Below are 16,961 nucleotides of genomic sequence, written 5' to 3'. Positions count from 1 at the left end.
GTGACAACAGTTCTAACCCTAAACTTTAATGAAGGTTTTCCTGGACAGCCCTTTCTCTTCAGTGATTGGCTCCCTTTGAACTTTTAATCCACATATTGTTTAAAAGACTCCCTTTGTGGTTACATCATGTAGTGGTTTAACTTTCTTTTTCTTTAATACATTTATTTATAACTTCTTTTGTATATGTGTTTCATTATTCTCAAACTTAACGGCAAGGAGTATTTTAGTTTTCGCTCTTCTACAATAGTTTGCTGTAGGTTGGATTGATTTGCTTTGAAACCTCCCCACTCTGTTTGCAACCATAGTTTCAGGTTTGATTCCATCCCAGATGTTTCTGTCGTGGTAGCTTCCTCACATCTTAACTCACATTGAATTCATGTATGGATGTCAGTTTCTTCCATGTATTTTCCTGACTTCTTCAGTAGGTTGATGATTTTCTGTGGCCCCATAACAGCTTGTGCTTATTTCTGTGTTAACACTAATCACATTGCCGTTGAGTATGTGTTTATCCACCTTCTCCATGAGCCTGCTACCCCTAGAGCAGCCACATTGAGAGCTCCAGGAGGTATGATTCACACTGTATTCTTAAATACCATTGCAGCATGTGGAGCTAGAACCCCGTGAACATAGCAACTGTGTTCTCTTCATCTTTGTACTTCTGGGACCTAACATAGCACTTATTAGTAGGCACTCAAAAAATGTTTGTGAAATGAGTAAATGACTGTTGTGTTATGTATTATGCAAAGATAACCATATACATCTTTAGCATAGGTTGATTTGGCATTAACTGATTTCACTATTAAATATTTTTATGTCCTAGACTCCTATTATGGATTTATTAGGGATTAGTGGAATTTAAGTAATTATGGTTATGATAGATCGCTTAAACATGTAATCATCCTTCCAACATGCATGGAAATATATGCCTTGAGTCTTTTATTCTGAGCTCTGGAAGTCGACTCTTGTTATCTGTAAAATATTTGTGGAACTCTAAGAGAAAAGCTGTTAACTGTTCAATTAGATAATTTTTCTTTTTCTCATTAAATTTTCCATACGGGTACAATTGCACTACTTCAGAAGTCCAGATCTTTTAATTAGATCAGTAGGGCATAATAAATTGCTCCTATTAATGTGCTAATATGCTGTTTTTAATTCAGTTCATCAAGTATTTATTGAGTGCTTACCACGTGTCCAAATACTCTTAGGTGCTAAAGAGAATACAGAAGTAGTAAATGGTGTGGACTCAGCTCTCAAGAAGTTTTTAGACTTATTGGGAGGATTGGAGAGCATCATATCAAATAAGGGACTGAACACAATATTCATTAGCTAATTTAAACGTAAGTACTCAAAATTGATGATGCAGTGATTAATACCATGTAAAATTAAGAAAGACCAGATATTCCTTCAATAGACATTTATTACTCCCGTACTGAGTACTAGTTGTTGAGCATACAATATGGAAGATGTGGTGTCTACCATTTAGAAGCTTACGGTCTAGTGGGAATAGCCAATAAGCATATAGAGTGTATTTCCTGTTAAGATATTGTGGAGTATGTATTATGTCAGGATGTTTGGGACTAACCTGTAGGGATCAGAGAAAGTTTCAAAGAGGATAATTAGGAGTTCCCAGTTGGAAAGTTGATATGAGCATTCCAAACACAGTGATAGGTGCAAAGGCATGGAGATGAGAGAGGGCATTTCTTGATTAAGGAGCTACAAGTAGATTGTCATGGTAGAAAGTGGTATGTTAAAGAGCACGGACTTTGGGGTCAGACATGTGTAGTCAGACATGCAAACTTTTATTCCTGAGGGGTCTGAGCCCTGGCAGACCTTATCTGTGTAATGTAGCAGTAGTGTGGTAATTTTGCTGCTAGTATTAGTAAATAGAGGTGCCCCAGGGTTCTCCCTGTTCCCACCTATGCTCCCTGTGACTTCCCTTTTGTCTATTACCTGGCTGCATGAGGAGCCCCAGACAGCCTTCCCTCCAAATTAATGAAGCCATTATTGGGTCCCTTGGCAAAAGCGGTCTCCCCTTAGCTACTATAATTTCTTAAACAGCAGAAGCCTGTAGTGAAGGTGACAGGGAGAAGAAATTTGTAGTGTAACCATGAGAGGTACCACTTCTACCTCAACTCCACTTGCAGGATCAATTTCTCTTTGGTTAGAGCAGCAGAAATTGTCTTTGGCTAACCTAAGCAAGAAAGGGGGATTTATGGATAGATACTGGTAAGTTCATGGAAGTGAAGGAAGGTAGAATAATGAAGCCTTGGGAAGACCAGAGAAAGCAGCTTCTAGGATCACATGGATCTGTGGGGCTAACTCAGCCTCAGCCAGTTTTCCTCCTTGTGCAGAGTCTTGTTGGTCAGCCCTGTGCCCACCCCAGAGGTGAGCCCATGTTTGATAGTCATATCAGACCTCAGGAATCAGACAGAGAAGCTGTCCAAAGGAAGAGCGAGGTGGTATTGCCAGAAGGCCAAAACCAAGATATTTCCTACAGAGTTCATAGGATCTGGCAGTGTGGAGATCCTGATGTGTGAGCTTGTTGTAAACAGTTTTAGGAATAAAAGCCATGTAACAGGGAGTTGAAGAGTGAATGGGAAGTGAGGATGAAAGGACAGTGAGTATAAACTACTTGTTCAAGGAGCCTGATGGTGGGAAGGGAGAAGAGACTAGGAACATCTAGAATCTGTGGCAAGGTCAGAAAAGGAAAAAAAAAATTTTTAATCTTTTAAATAGGAAAAAAATGAATAATATATTTTAATGTAAAAGCACTAATAGGGAAGGAGAAATTAATAATATATGAGAGAAAGGATATATTTTTGTAACAAAATTGCTAAGAAGTGGGAGTGATAGAGTCCAGAACAAAGGTAGAAGGTTTAGTGTTAGCTGGAAATATTAGGGAAGGTTTTATAGAAGAGGACGTATTTGCACTGGGCTTTAAAGAGTTAGCAGGATTTGGATAAGCAGAGCAAAGTGGAAAGGTTGTGTCAGTGGGAAAATAGCATAGATTTAGCAAAAAATAAACTAGCTGATAAGGAGCACAGGGAAACATCTGTCTGAATTGGGGAGGAGGGAAGAGTAGATGATGTGATCAGCTATATAACCCTGCTCCTCTGTGTGTTGTACTAGGTAGAAATGGATGAGTGAGCCCTGCAATAAAGAAGGCAATGTGAGGTAGAGTCATGAAAGGTAGGACCCAAGAGTTTGGATTTGATACAGTAGATGTTGGAAAATGGTACTGTAGATTCTGGAGCAGGACAGGCATGTGATAGGATACAGCGCAGTGGAAAGATGAATGAGACATTGGAGTATAAAACCATTGAAGAATAAGGAAAAGGCTGGGAGCAAGAAAGAACCAGAGCTGTGTAAAATGGGGACTCATCTAAGGTGGTAGTAACAAACATGAGAAGAACATTGTGCAACAAACTGATAGGATTCGGTGAGAAGATCTGAAGGTTACTTTTGAGTTTAAAGCCATGTTAAAATTTTGGTGTCGTTGATAAAATGGAGAAATCGGAAATAGGTCTCTTAAGAGGCAAGGCCATTTGACATGTTGCACACAGACTCTTGTTTATTGGTTTTGAAATGAATTGCTCTGAAGAGAGCTTTGCCTAACCAAAGATTTGGAGTAAGATCAGTGTTGAAATGTAGCTTTATTGTAGAAAACATAACAGCTTTTACACAGAAACAATTTGAAACTTTGCAGGGGAAAAGCAAATAGAAAAAAAGCATTCAGCCTTGGAAGTCAAAGTGAGAGAAAGACGAGGATTCATGTTAGAGAAAGATGATGCATAATTGGAGAGAGGAAGACAGCCTGGGAGAGAGAATTTCAAGAAAAGGCAGAGATCAGCAGCCTCAAATCCTGCAGAGAGGAGAAGACCTTTGACTTGGTGAAAAATAGTCCCTGACCTCTAAGAAAGCAGTTTTGGCTAGCAGGAGCAATCAGAAGGCGTACTGCCACGGGCTTTAGAAGAGACTGGCCAGTGAAGGAAAGGTGAGACGTTTCATAGGAAAGGAGGAAAGAAACGGAATGATAGACAGAAAAGGCAGTAAATTCCAGTTTAATATGAGGAAACTCTTTGTATTTTGGAAACAAGAGAGAAATGGTTAAGGAGGGAATATAGTACTAAAGAGGAAAGAATCAAGTATAGAATCTCTCTCCACAGGTGGTGGAATTAGCTTTAGGATGTTCTGGTAGCCTGAAAGGACAGATGTATAGACAGAGGTCTGTTATGATAAATGTAGGATCCAGTTAAGGAACGTGAACCAGATGACCTTCATCTTCCCAGTGAATTAGGGGGGAAATGGAAGAAAGGCAAGTAAAGTGTCTTTAGCTCTTGCTACATACCAGGCACTTTGCTTGATCCGTTAAACGTATTATCATGTAAACTCCTAAGAGTTCTTTGAGGGGTTGGTGATAATCTCCCAATTTTAAATGTGAGGATACTAAGACTTCAAGGAATACTTATTTTTAAAAGCAAATAGCTAGTAAATGTCAACTTTGAGATTTGATCCTCAGTCTGATATCAAAGGCTAGTCTCATTCCACTCTACCATTCATTCATTAATGTCAGGTGAAGAATATGGGGAACTTGAGAGAATCTGTGTTACTGATTACAGTGGCCGTGCCTCACAATCACTTGAGGAACTTTAAAAAGCTCCTGCCTGCACCTTACGGATTACCCACTATATTAGTCAGGCTTCTCCAGAGAAACAATAGGATGTATGTCACAAGATGAGTCTGGAGCATCTTACAGTGCCAAAAAGTAAGAAAGTACTAAAGAGTGTTAATAGGAAATTTGAGGAGGACAGTTGGTGGAGAAGACTACTACTTTTACAGCTTAAATCCTTCAGAATGATCGGAGTGGTTTAATATAAGGGTGTTTTATTTGTATAATGAAAAAATCCAGTTAAATAACAAGAATAAGAAAATGGGAGAATAAGGACACATCCTTATTAGTGTTGAGAAGCTGGGAAAGGTGTCATCTAAAGACGAAAAACATTGAGGACTTTAGGAGAAATGAAAAGCATATAGGAGCAGCTTGGTGACAAACCTTACAGCATTGAGAAATCTGCAATGTGATACAGGCTTAAAGCAGAAACACTAGAAAAGTGAGTTTTGCCAACACAATTGTGGAAAACCCCAATTCTCAGAGACTTTGAAAAGTTGAGGTTGGTTGTCTTAGTCCATTTTGGTTGTTATAACGAAATACCATAGACTGGGTGGCTTATAAACAACTGAAATTTATTTCTCACAGTTCTGGAGGCTGGGAGTCCAGATCAGGGTGCCAGCATGGTTGGATTCTGGTGAAGGCCTTCTTCTGAGTTGCAGACCGCCTACTCCTTGCTGCATCCTCACAAGGTGGAAGGGGCAAGCGACTTCTCTGGGCCTTATAAAACCTTCTCTGGGTTTTATAAGGGCACCAATCCCTCATGACCTAATCATCTCCTAAAGGTCCCACCTCTTAATACTGTCACTTTAGGGATTAGGATTTCAGCATATGAATTTGGTGGGGAGGGATGGGGAAAGCAAATATTCAGATGGTAACAATGGTCAAAAGGTAATTAGTTACTGGATTTTAGAACAACTGTACCAGGCCTAATTAGAATAGCTAATTACAGTGTTTACTCTCGAGCTAAGCTACTAGAACTTATTTATATAAATTGGGTGTATCTCCATCTTGGGCTTGAGGGCCAGAGAGAGAATCAGGGTTATACCTCAGAGAACTTCTAAGTGCCCCTGTGAAAGTAGGGTTCCTTCCTTCAGAAGTTACCCATCTAGCTGCTCCCCTCCATCTCTGCATGATTCTCTGGATAGCCAGCACTCTCATAATCAGCATACACTTCCATGATGGGGAGAAGAGTGATATTCACGTATATTAAAGCAGTGGTTGTTAGTGGTGGATGCCCATTAAAAGCACCTAGGGAGCTTTTCTTTTCTTTTCTTTTCTTTTTTTAAAGATGATTTCTACAGTGCATCCAGAGTTGAGAACCACTGTGCTGGGGAAACCAACTTTAGCTATCAGTTCTATTAACCAAGACTCACTAAATATTTAAGGAAAATCAAGAGGGTGAAAGAGGGACACCAAGCTGAACAAACAGAGGAATTGATTTTTGAGAAAACAAATTGAATATAATAGATAAAAGATAATATTTGTTATTCAAAAATAATCCTGAAAGATTTTAGGGAATATAATTTCCATAAAATAACAATGGGGTGCTATGAAAAAGAAACAAGAACAAGACAGTTTTTGGAAATTGAAAACATGTTTTCTGAAATAAAAACTTTAATAGCAGGCTGAATAGCAGCATGGTTGTAATAGATGACTGAATTAATGAACTAGAAGATCAGACCAAGGAGTTCTTCCAAAATGTGGTACAAAAGAACAAAGAAGAAAACTATGAGCTGTTGGACATGAAATATATATCTAGGAGGAGAACTAATACTCTAGAACTAAAATTCTGCACAATTTCAGTAAGTCTTTGGCAGAGGGGAGATGGTGGGCATTTGGTGGGTAAGAATTAGAGTGTGTTAAAACTTCTGTAGTGGTAGAAGAGGAGACCATAGATACTGTTTTTAATAGGAAGAAAATTTGTTTAAATTTAATATTAGTATATCTTAAGTTATTGATATGTGATTCCTTTTCTGTCAGCTTTATCCTCTCAGCTTTGCTTTTCTTTGTGTGTCAGTTTCATCCTCAGACTGGCTTCCCTCTTTTGCAAGATGTCTGCAAGTTCAGTATTTGGAATTACCTGCTTTCTCTTTAAATTGGAGAGAGAAAGGGCACAGCTACCCACATCATCAAAGAAAAGTCCTGAGCTTTGCTTTGATTGGGTAGGTCAGAGACCAGTCACTGTTGTCAGAAAAAAAATCATTTGCCAAGACCTGCCAAGGCCTACTACTGAAGCACAAGGGCTGTGCTGGGGAGGGGTACATACCTAAGTGAGAATTGGGGAAGTTCATGGAGTGGAGAGGAGAAAATGTCTAACAAATGTCCACTACAGTATGTTTCTTAAAATTGTTAAGGATATTTATGAATAGAATAGATACAGAAGGAAAGAAGATATTGAGGAAAATAAACAAAAAGCCAGCCAAGGAAAAATAAAAACTTAGTGGAGGAGGGAAGAGAAAAAAAGTGAAATATGACCAAATGTAGCAATAGTTACAATAAATGTGACTGTAATACATTCTCATTTTTTTTTAAAAAAGCTCTTAAATTATGTAGAAACAAATCTCCAGATTTGTGTTATTTTAGACAAATATAAACAAAATAATGCAGAAAGGTTAAAAATAAAATACACACATACATACTCCAGGCAAATGTTGAATGGAAGAAAATGCATAGTAACTTGTTATCAAAATTTAATTCCAGACAACAAACATTTAATTTAAAATAGTTGATAAAACTTTATACCTAAGGAGCTAAAAATACACACTCTTCTCAAATACTCATATAACACTTAACAAAAATATATCATGTAACAGGGCTACACAGAAAATCTCAAATTCTGAAAATTGAAAATTTTTTATTGCCAGTTGTAATGCAAGGAAATAGTTCCCCCCCCTCCTCGCTCACTCTCTCACTCTCTCACTCTCTCACTCTCTCTCTCTCTCTCTCACACACACACACACTCTTAACAAAAGTGGAACCAAAAAGAAGAAATATAACTTCTTGGAAAGCTTTTTACTTTACCTAAGTTTGAAGAGGATATAAAAGTTGAAATTACAAAGAAGAAAAAGTCAAGGTAATAAAAACAAGCAAATCATGGAAAAAAGAAATATAAATGATTTATAACATATGAAAGGGTATTCAGGCTCATTAGTCCTCAAGGAGATGCAAGTTAAGCAATAATAAGATATTTTGTGTTGCTTTGGACTGAAAAATTTAAAAAATGTTGATTATACCCTTTTTTTGTCAGCATTGTTTTTAATAGCAAACAAAACAAAACAAAACCCAGAAGTAAAAAAGGAAGAGGGATAACAACATTGTAAATCAACTGTACCCCAATAAAAATTTTTAAAATAAAATAAATAAAAAAGAAAGAGGGATAAAGAGTATTCATCAGTGGGTAACAGCTAAATAAATGATGGCTCATCCATGTTACACAATGCTATGCAGGTATGAAAAAGAGTAAGTTAAATTGATATGTACTTACTGGAAGGATGTCCATAATGTATTTCTAAGTAAAAATAAAGCATATTGCAGAGTGACATAGAGCATGATTTAATTTTTATAAAAAAAGTTGTGCATGTGATAATGCATATATGCAAATAACTGTAGAAAGATCAAGAAAATTGATCTCAAATTTGATTACCAACTGGGAGAGGGTAGAATGAATAGGTGGTAATGGGGACTTTGATTTTCCTCCTTGAAAAAAGGGATGTGGTTAGGGGTAATGTTTATTTTTTTGTTTTTCAGTATAGCATTTAAAAAATAATTTAATATTTAAGTGAAACTGTATACTATTTAGAAATTAATAACTTGAAAATATTACCTGTCAAAATTTATGGGCTGTGGACAAAGTTGTACCTTGAGGAAATATTATAGCCTTAAATGCATTTATTAGAAAGACAAAAATTAATTCATAATGCATACATGTGGCAAAAATTAAAATTGCATTTGAAGATATACACTAGGTCTCCTGTGTACTGTGTCCCCCATTTCCCTTCCTCAAAGACAGTCCTTCCAGAGAAATTCTGTGCATCATTTATTAACATATGTTCTCCTCCCCATCCCAAAGGATAGGTATTCTATACAAGTTTACTTGTAACATTTATTTATTTATCAATATTTATTTATTTATTTACTTATTTGCTAGGGCTGCCATAACAAAATACACAGGCTGGATGGCTTAAACAAGAAAAAATAATTTTCTTAAAGTTCTTGAGGCTCAAAATCCAAGATTAAGGTGTTAGCAGGTTTAGTTTCTTCTGAAGCCTCTCCTTGGCTTGTAGATGGTTGCTTTCTCCTCACGTGGTCCTCCCTATGTCTGTGTGGTCTGCATTCTAATCTCCTTTTCTTATAAGGACACCAGTCATCTTGGATTAGGGCCTACCCTAATGACCCCATTTTAACTTAATTACCTTTTTAAAGATCCTATCCTCAAATACAGTCACATTCTGAAGTATTGGGCAGTAGGACTTCAACATGTGAATTTGGGGGAGATACAATACATAACAAATAAATAGGTAAATAAATAAATTTGACTATCAGTACATATAACTACATTGTATGGGTGGAGATATTAGGTTGAGTGAGAGGCCCACGTACCACAAAAAAAACAAAACAAAACAAAACCATTTTTTTATACAAACAGTTTACTTGTGTAGCTTAAAAATAAAAATTTAAAACTGCATTCAGCAAATTACTATGCCCTTGGCTTATTTCTTTTTCTTGAAATATAGTTTCACTCAACTGCCCAGTAAAAGCAGGACTTCATTATTTCATATTCTTATATATGTCATAGCATCTCAAGGTTGACATTTATGAAAACTCCATGACTGATTGCACCGAACATGATGGTGGGAGCCAATAGACATTGTTAAAGGACGTAATATTTCTTTAATGGCAGAGAAAATTAGAACTTCTGATAGCAGTTACAGAAAGCAGAAGACAACACAGCACACTCATAAACAGCTCCTCAAGTTCCCACCAAGATGGAAAGCAGTTGCTGAAACCACATGCATAGAAGAAGGATTCTTTTGGGTGTGAAAAGCACCCCTGTGCTATTCCCACTATTAATACATATATGCCAGATTTCAAGATTTAATGAGTTGAACCCCGTAGACCAGGTAGGAGGTTATTAACCTAAAATGGTGAAGATAAATGCAAATTGTAGCTCATCTAGCAAAATACAGAGAGCAAAGGTGCTTCAAAGCACTAAATAAGATGATAGCATACGTATATCCAAGATACTAAACATAAATGCTGTAATCACAATTTTGAATGACATGGAGAAATGCCCACCTTAAGTAAAAAACAGAACATAGCATTGCCTATGGCCTAACATTTTAATGACTGTGACCCAGACCAGGAATTAATGCTTAATTGCGTTGTAATTTCCATGGATCATATTCTAGTTCAGTAGTGTAAATCATTTTGATTGGAGAGGACTAAGGATTTATTATAGATCTCATATAAAGAAATGGAACATATTTTAAAATTGCATATCTACGTAGCCACTCTTAAAACATTTTAAGTAACTGTAAAATGCTTAGGAATGCGTTAAACAGCAGCAAGACAAATACCGAGATTGAAAAGATCTTTCTCAACGCATGGACAAATGATGTTTAAGCAATGTGCCATAAAATATTTTCAATTAAGACACTTTAATTCCAGCTTGAAATTTTTATAAGAATTAGGTTTTTCTCTTCATAGTATCTAAAGACACAATTAAAATTAACCTTTACCACTAATTTGCTTCTTGGTAGGAAGAAAATGCAACTTGCCACTGAAAGTTAAACTAAATCTTCTCTTAAATAAATGCCAGTACTTTTTGGTGGCTTCACATTTTCCCTGTGTTAGGGAAATTGGGGATGACTGGTAACTAAGTAGAATTTTGAAATTATATGCTGAAAGAAAGCATATGTACAAAGTGATGAAAAAGGTGAATGGGCAGAGTTTCAAATTACCCAAAGAGACTTCTATCAAACAGTTTTTTTTTTAATTGAAGATCTTGATTGAGACATAATTCACATACCATGAAGTTTACCATTTAAAGAGTAATTCATTTGTTTTTAGTATGTTTATGGAGTTGTGCAACCATCACTGTTATCTAATTTTAGAACATTTCATCATCCCCCGAAGACCCCCCACCCCACCTTCCTCATTAGCATTCACTCCGCATCCTTCTCAACCCCTGGCAACTACTTTCTTTCTCTATGGGTTTACCTGTTACGGACATTTCTTATAAATGGAATAAATAAAGGTCACAATATGTGACATTTTGTGTCAGACTTCTTTCATTTAATATAATGTTTATAATATAAAGGATCACCCATGCTGTAGCATGTATCAGTACTTACATCTTTTTATTGCTGAACAATATTCCACCGTGTGGATATATCACAATTTATTTACTTGTCACTTGAGGACATTTCCCTTGTTCCAACTCTTAAACTATTATGAACATTGCTGCTACAGATATCCATGTACAAGTTTTTGTGTGAACATGTGTTTTCAATTCTCTTGGGTATATACCTAGGTGGAATTGCTGGATTATGTGGCAACTCTGTGTTTAACTATTTGAGGAACTGCCAGACTGTTTTCCAAAGTGACCACACCATTTTACATTCCCACCAGCAATGTATGAGGTAGTAGCACACTTCTGAATGTATACATATATTTTTTCCAGCTTTATTGAGGTATGATTGACAAATAAAAACTATATATATTTAAGGTATATAACATAATGCTTTGATATAAGTGTACGTTGTGAAATGATTACCACAGTCAAGCTAATTAACACATCCGTCACCTCACATAGCTACCGTTTGTGGGGAGAACAATTAAGATTTTATCTCAGCAAATTTCAAATATACAATACCTTATATTAACTGTAGTCACCGTGCTGTACATTAGGTCTTCAGAACTTTCTCAGTGTATAACTGATTGTTTGTACACTTTGACCATTTCCTCCACCCCCTGGCTCCTGGTAACAACAATTTTACCCTCTGTTACTATGAGTTCGACTCTTTTAGTTTCCACATATAAGTGAGATCATACAGTGTTTGTTTGTCTGTGTCTGGGTTATTTCATTTAGCATAATGTCCTTCAGACTGATCCATGTTGTTACAAGTGTCAGGATTTCCCTTTTTTTAAGGCCAAATGATATATACATACAGATATATATATCACATACAATATACAAAATAATACATTCATATAGTACAGTATTTTCCTTACCTATTCATCTGTCAATGGACACTTAGGTTGTTTCCATATCTTGGCTACTGTGGATGATGCTGCAATGAATGGAGTACAGATATTTCTTTGAGATAGTGATTTATTTCCTTTGGATATATACCCAGAAGTGTGATGCTGGAACATATGGTAGTTCTATTTTTAATTTTTTGAGGAACCTCCATGCTGTTTTTCATAATGGCTGTACCAGTTTATGTTTCCACCAACAGTGCAAGAGGGTTCCCTTTTCTGCACACCCTCACCAACAGTCTTTCGACTTTTTGATAATAGCCATTCTAACAGGTGTGAAGTGAGATCTCTTTGTGGTTTTGATTTGCATTTACCTGATGATTAGATGTTGAGCATCTTTTCACATACCTGTTGGTCATTTGTATGTCTTCTTTGGAAATATATATTCTTCTTTGAATATATTTATTTTTTTATTTATTTATTTATTTATTTATTTATTTATTCATTCCATTTTAAAAGTCTTTATTGAATTTGTTACAGTAGTGTTTCTGTTTTATGTTTTGATTTTCTGGCCACAAGGCATGTGGGATCTTAGCTCCCCGACCAGAGATCGAGCCTGCACCCCCTGCATTGGAAGATGAAGTCTTAAACCACCGGACCGCCAGGGAAATCCCTGAATATATACTTTTAAAAGAAACTTCAGGGAATTAAGTGGCAGTGACCTCGAAAGAGCCTTTTGAGATGCTGGTAACGTTCTATATATTGATCAGAGTTGTGGTTACATAGTTGTATTCATGTATAAAAATGCATGAGGAGTTCTCTGGCGGCCTAGTGGTTAGGATCACAGGCTTTCACTGCCGTGGCCTCCAAGAAAGCATGGAGCAGTGAACTTAAGTTAGTGACTTACTGTACGTAAGTTATATTACCAATAAAAAAGAAAAAATATCCTAACTGCATTGTCCTTTTTTCTATTTTACTGTAGACCGGGGGACTTCATTTTACTTCAGACCAGTGGTGCTAGGCTAGTTTCTTGGATTGCTATTCAAGAACCACTGATTTTAAGGTAAAATCTGAACACATTCATTAGGCATAGAAAATTCCTTTACAGTCTGGTCCAGGTTCTCTTTCTGCCCTCCACACCCCCGGCCCTCGGCAGTGAATGTGCGGAGTCCTAACCACTGGACCACCAGGGAATTCCCTAAATTCGCTTTTAAAAACTTTTTATTTTAAAAATAATTATAGACTCAAAGGAAGATACAAACACAGTACAAAGAGTCCATGTGCTCTTCACCCCGCTTCACCCAAAGGTGACATCTTTTATAAATGTAGGACAATACCAAAACCAGGAAGCTGACATTCATTAACCTATCTTTTAATTCATCTTTCACCTTTTAACTTATTTTTTACATTCCCCGTGTTGTCCAGTACAGTAGCCACTAGCCACAAGTAGCTATTTAAATTACTTAAAAATATAGAAAATGAAAAATTTTATTCCATGGTCTCACTAGCCCCATTTCAAGCACTTAATAGCCACGTGTGACTAGTGGTGACCATATGGAAAGTAGATTTTCCACTGCACAAAGCTTTTTTGGAAAGCCCTGATCTAGACTGTATTCATCTTTATTTCTGCAATTGCTAGGCAGTGTACATACTCAATCCATACTTGAACAGTTGAGTCTAGACCTACCCTCTTTTACACATGAAAAAACTTAGGCCCTGGGTTATGGTAAATAAAATGGAATATAGCTATTGAGTAGCAAATCTGAGACAGAGCTCAGGTTTCCTAAATCCAAGTTCACTGGTCTTTCCAAGTGGACCCTAATGTGTAAGCTCACCAATTTGTATCAGTTTTAGAGGAAGGAGTGTTAAAGTAATGTAATACTTTCTAACTTTGGGGTGTATAAGAATCAACAGGAAGCTTGTTAGAACTGCATATTCCTGGACCTCTCCCTCCCATGATTCTGATACATTAGGTCTGGGGTGGGGTGTAGGAATCTATATTTTAAACATAAGCTTAATCAAGACTGTGTGGTGATAATATAAGGATAGATCAGAATATAGAGCAACAGAATAGAGAGCCTAGAAACAGAACTGCACTGTTACAGATATTTGACTTTTAACAAAGATGCCATTGAAGAAAGGAAATCTTTTCAAGCAATGGTGTTGGAACAACTAAGTATCCATATGAAAAACAAAGAACTTTGACCCCTACCTCATGCCATAAATAATATGGATCATTGACCTAAATATTATAATTAATTAGTAATTAATTTATAATTATAAACTTTCTAGAAGCAACCATAGGAGAATATCTTTGGGATGGGTAAAGGTTTTTTGGCGAGGACACAAAAAGAAGTAATCATAAAAGAAAAAATTGAGGGGCTTCCCTGGTAGCGCAGTGGTTGAGAGTCCGCCTGCCGATGCAGGGGACACGGGTTTGTGCCCTGGTCCGGGAGGATCCCACATGCCGTGGAGCGGCTGGGTCCGTGAGCCATGGCCACTGGGCCTGCGTGTCCGGAGCCTGTGCTCCGCAGTGGGAGAGGCCACAGCAGTGAGAGGCCCGCATACCGCAAAAAAAAAAAAATGATAAGAAAAAGTGATGTTATATTTCATCAAGAATTTTGCTCACCAAAAGGCACATTTAAGAAAATACATAGGCAGGGACTTCCCTGGCAGTCTAGTGGTTAAGACTTCTTGCTTCCTGTGCAGGGGGCGCAGGTTCCATCCCTGGGTGGGGAACTAAGGTCCCACGTGCCCTTAGTTGGAGGTGGAGCCAAAAAATCAATCAAATCAAATCAAATCAGAGAATCAATGAACTTGAAGAGAGAAAAAAAGAAAATAAGAAAAAGCATAGGCAAGCCACGTAATAGGAGAAAGTGTTTGCAAAATATATTTCAGACAAAGGACAGGTGTCCAGAAGATATATCAGTTAATAACTCAGAATATATAAAGACTTCCTATAAATCAATAATAAAAAGATAAACAGTCCAATTGAAAAACTGGTTAAAGATATGAACACACAAAAGAAGATCTACAAATGGTCTTAATAGGCACATAAAAAGCATTCAAGGGAATTCCGTGGCGGTCCAGTGGTTCGGACACTACGCTTCCACTGCAGGGGGCATGGGCTGGATCCCTGATTGGGGAACTAAGATGCTGCAAGCTGCGTGATGCAGCAAAAAAAAAAAAAAGCATTCAATATCATTAGTCATGAAGAAGTGCAAATTAAACTATAATGGGATACCGCTATATACTCACCAGCATGGCTAAAATTAACAGGCTGACACAACCCAGTACTGACGAGGCTGTGGAGCAACGAGCAATTCTTCTACATCGTGGGCGGTGCAAAATGGTACTACCACTCTGGAGAAAGTGTGACATCTCTTGGGTAAATACCTAGGAGTGGAACTTAAGGGGACGTGATAAACAATTATACTTGGAGGTATTTACCAAGAGAAATGAAAGACTATATCCACAAAGAGACTTACACAACAGTGTTCTTGGGTAGCAGCTTTATTCATAGTAGCCAAAACATGGAAACAATCCAGGTGGCCATGAACAGAAAAATGAATGAACAAATTGGGTTATAAATTCACACACAATTATATATTCATACTCAGGAGTAAAGAGGAACAAACTACAAATGAATTTTAACATGTTGAGTAAAAGTTTGAAACAGTAGCATTCTCAGTTAATACATTATAAAGCTCTGTGGTGAAAAAAATGAGAAGGCTGGTCACCTCTCTGGGAGTAGGGGGAAGGCACTGATTAGGAAGGGTCATGAGAGAACTTTCTCTGATGATAATAATCTGTACCTTGCTAGGGGTTGTGTCACACAGGTGTATGCATTGGTCAGAACTCTCTGAATGTTACACTAAAATCTGTGCATTTGACTAATATGTAAGCTTTACCCTGAGGGGGAGAAAAGTTATAAAAGATGTAATTTTGATGCAGGTGATCTGAAGGCCACACTTTGAGAACCACTGGGTTTGACTGATTTCAGAAATAATTCTTTCTTACCGTGAAAAACAGTAATCCATAGATTACTAATGTAATGTTTTGACAATTTTCAAAAATTCATGGCACTTTAAATATTTTAAAGGGTATATTTGTATTTAGTTACATAAATATTGTATTAAAAGTGCCATTTCCTTATTAGTAGGTTAATTAATAAGTGGACAAGGATTTATGACAATATTATATAGTTCTTCATGCCAGTAAATGTTCTTTTTCAGTGTCAGGAATGCAATTTTAATATCAGGAGGTAATGGACATGGAAATAATTTTGCACTGAATTAGTTAAAATGTGCTTTGAGATGGATATTTATAGTGACATTTGGTAAACTGGATGATTTTGATTTGCCGTTATATTCCTCTTTCAGTAAACTACTGGCTTTCACCACAGTGAAGTTTATTGAATGTGTTTACTTATGTGATAGGCCTCTAGTGTCATTTACTTCAAGATTCTAGATGTTAAAAAAAATTAAAACTTTTACTTCATGTATCTTAATTGTAACATGAATCTGCAGACTTGCAAAAGGGCTACAGGGGAACAACTGGAACTGTGATATTAATGACCAAATGCTGACTCATGTGGGTATGAGGCAAATCTGACCTTACTGGTTTATAGGTAAAATTATCTGGTCAACTCTCATACCACATCCCAAACAATCTCTCCTACAGTAGAGTATTGGTCAGGTCCCTGAAATTTCACCAAGATACCTGCCTGTGCTTTCAAATTGTCCTGATAAGAACCACCTGGGGGCACTCATTAAATTTCAGATCCCTCCATCAGAGATTTGAATTCCTTCCTTAGAGATTGATTCAGTGGGTCTGGAATGGGCTGAGAATCTGTATTTTTAAACTAGTACCTTCAGATGATCAGGAATGTTTAGGAAATATTGCCCTAAAGAGGAGCTAAGTTTGTCCAAAAAAAAAAAAAAGAAGGGCTTCCCTGGTGGCGCAGTGGTTGAGAGTCTGCCTGCCGATGCAGGGGACACGGGTACGTGCCCTGGTCCGGGAAGATCCCACATGCTGCGGAGCGGCCGGGCCCGTGAGGCCTGGCCCGCGTACCGCAAAAAAAAAAAAA

General features: G+C 37.1%; 1 protein-coding gene across 2 annotated transcripts in view; it reads left to right on the top strand.

The window, feature by feature from the left end:
• Positions 1-16,961, top strand: part of USF3 (upstream transcription factor family member 3) — a 43,933-nt gene that overhangs the window by 2,257 nt on the left and 24,715 nt on the right. The window lies entirely within an intron of this gene.

Source organism: Aethalodelphis obliquidens, unplaced genomic scaffold, assembly GCF_003676395.1.
Source record: "Aethalodelphis obliquidens isolate GAN/ISIS:26980383/991018 unplaced genomic scaffold, ASM367639v1 scaffold1, whole genome shotgun sequence".
Taxonomy (NCBI): Eukaryota; Metazoa; Chordata; class Mammalia; order Artiodactyla; family Delphinidae; genus Aethalodelphis; species Aethalodelphis obliquidens.
The sequence above is the reverse complement of the archived record's forward strand: the minus strand, read 5'-3'. Positions and strand labels throughout refer to the sequence as shown.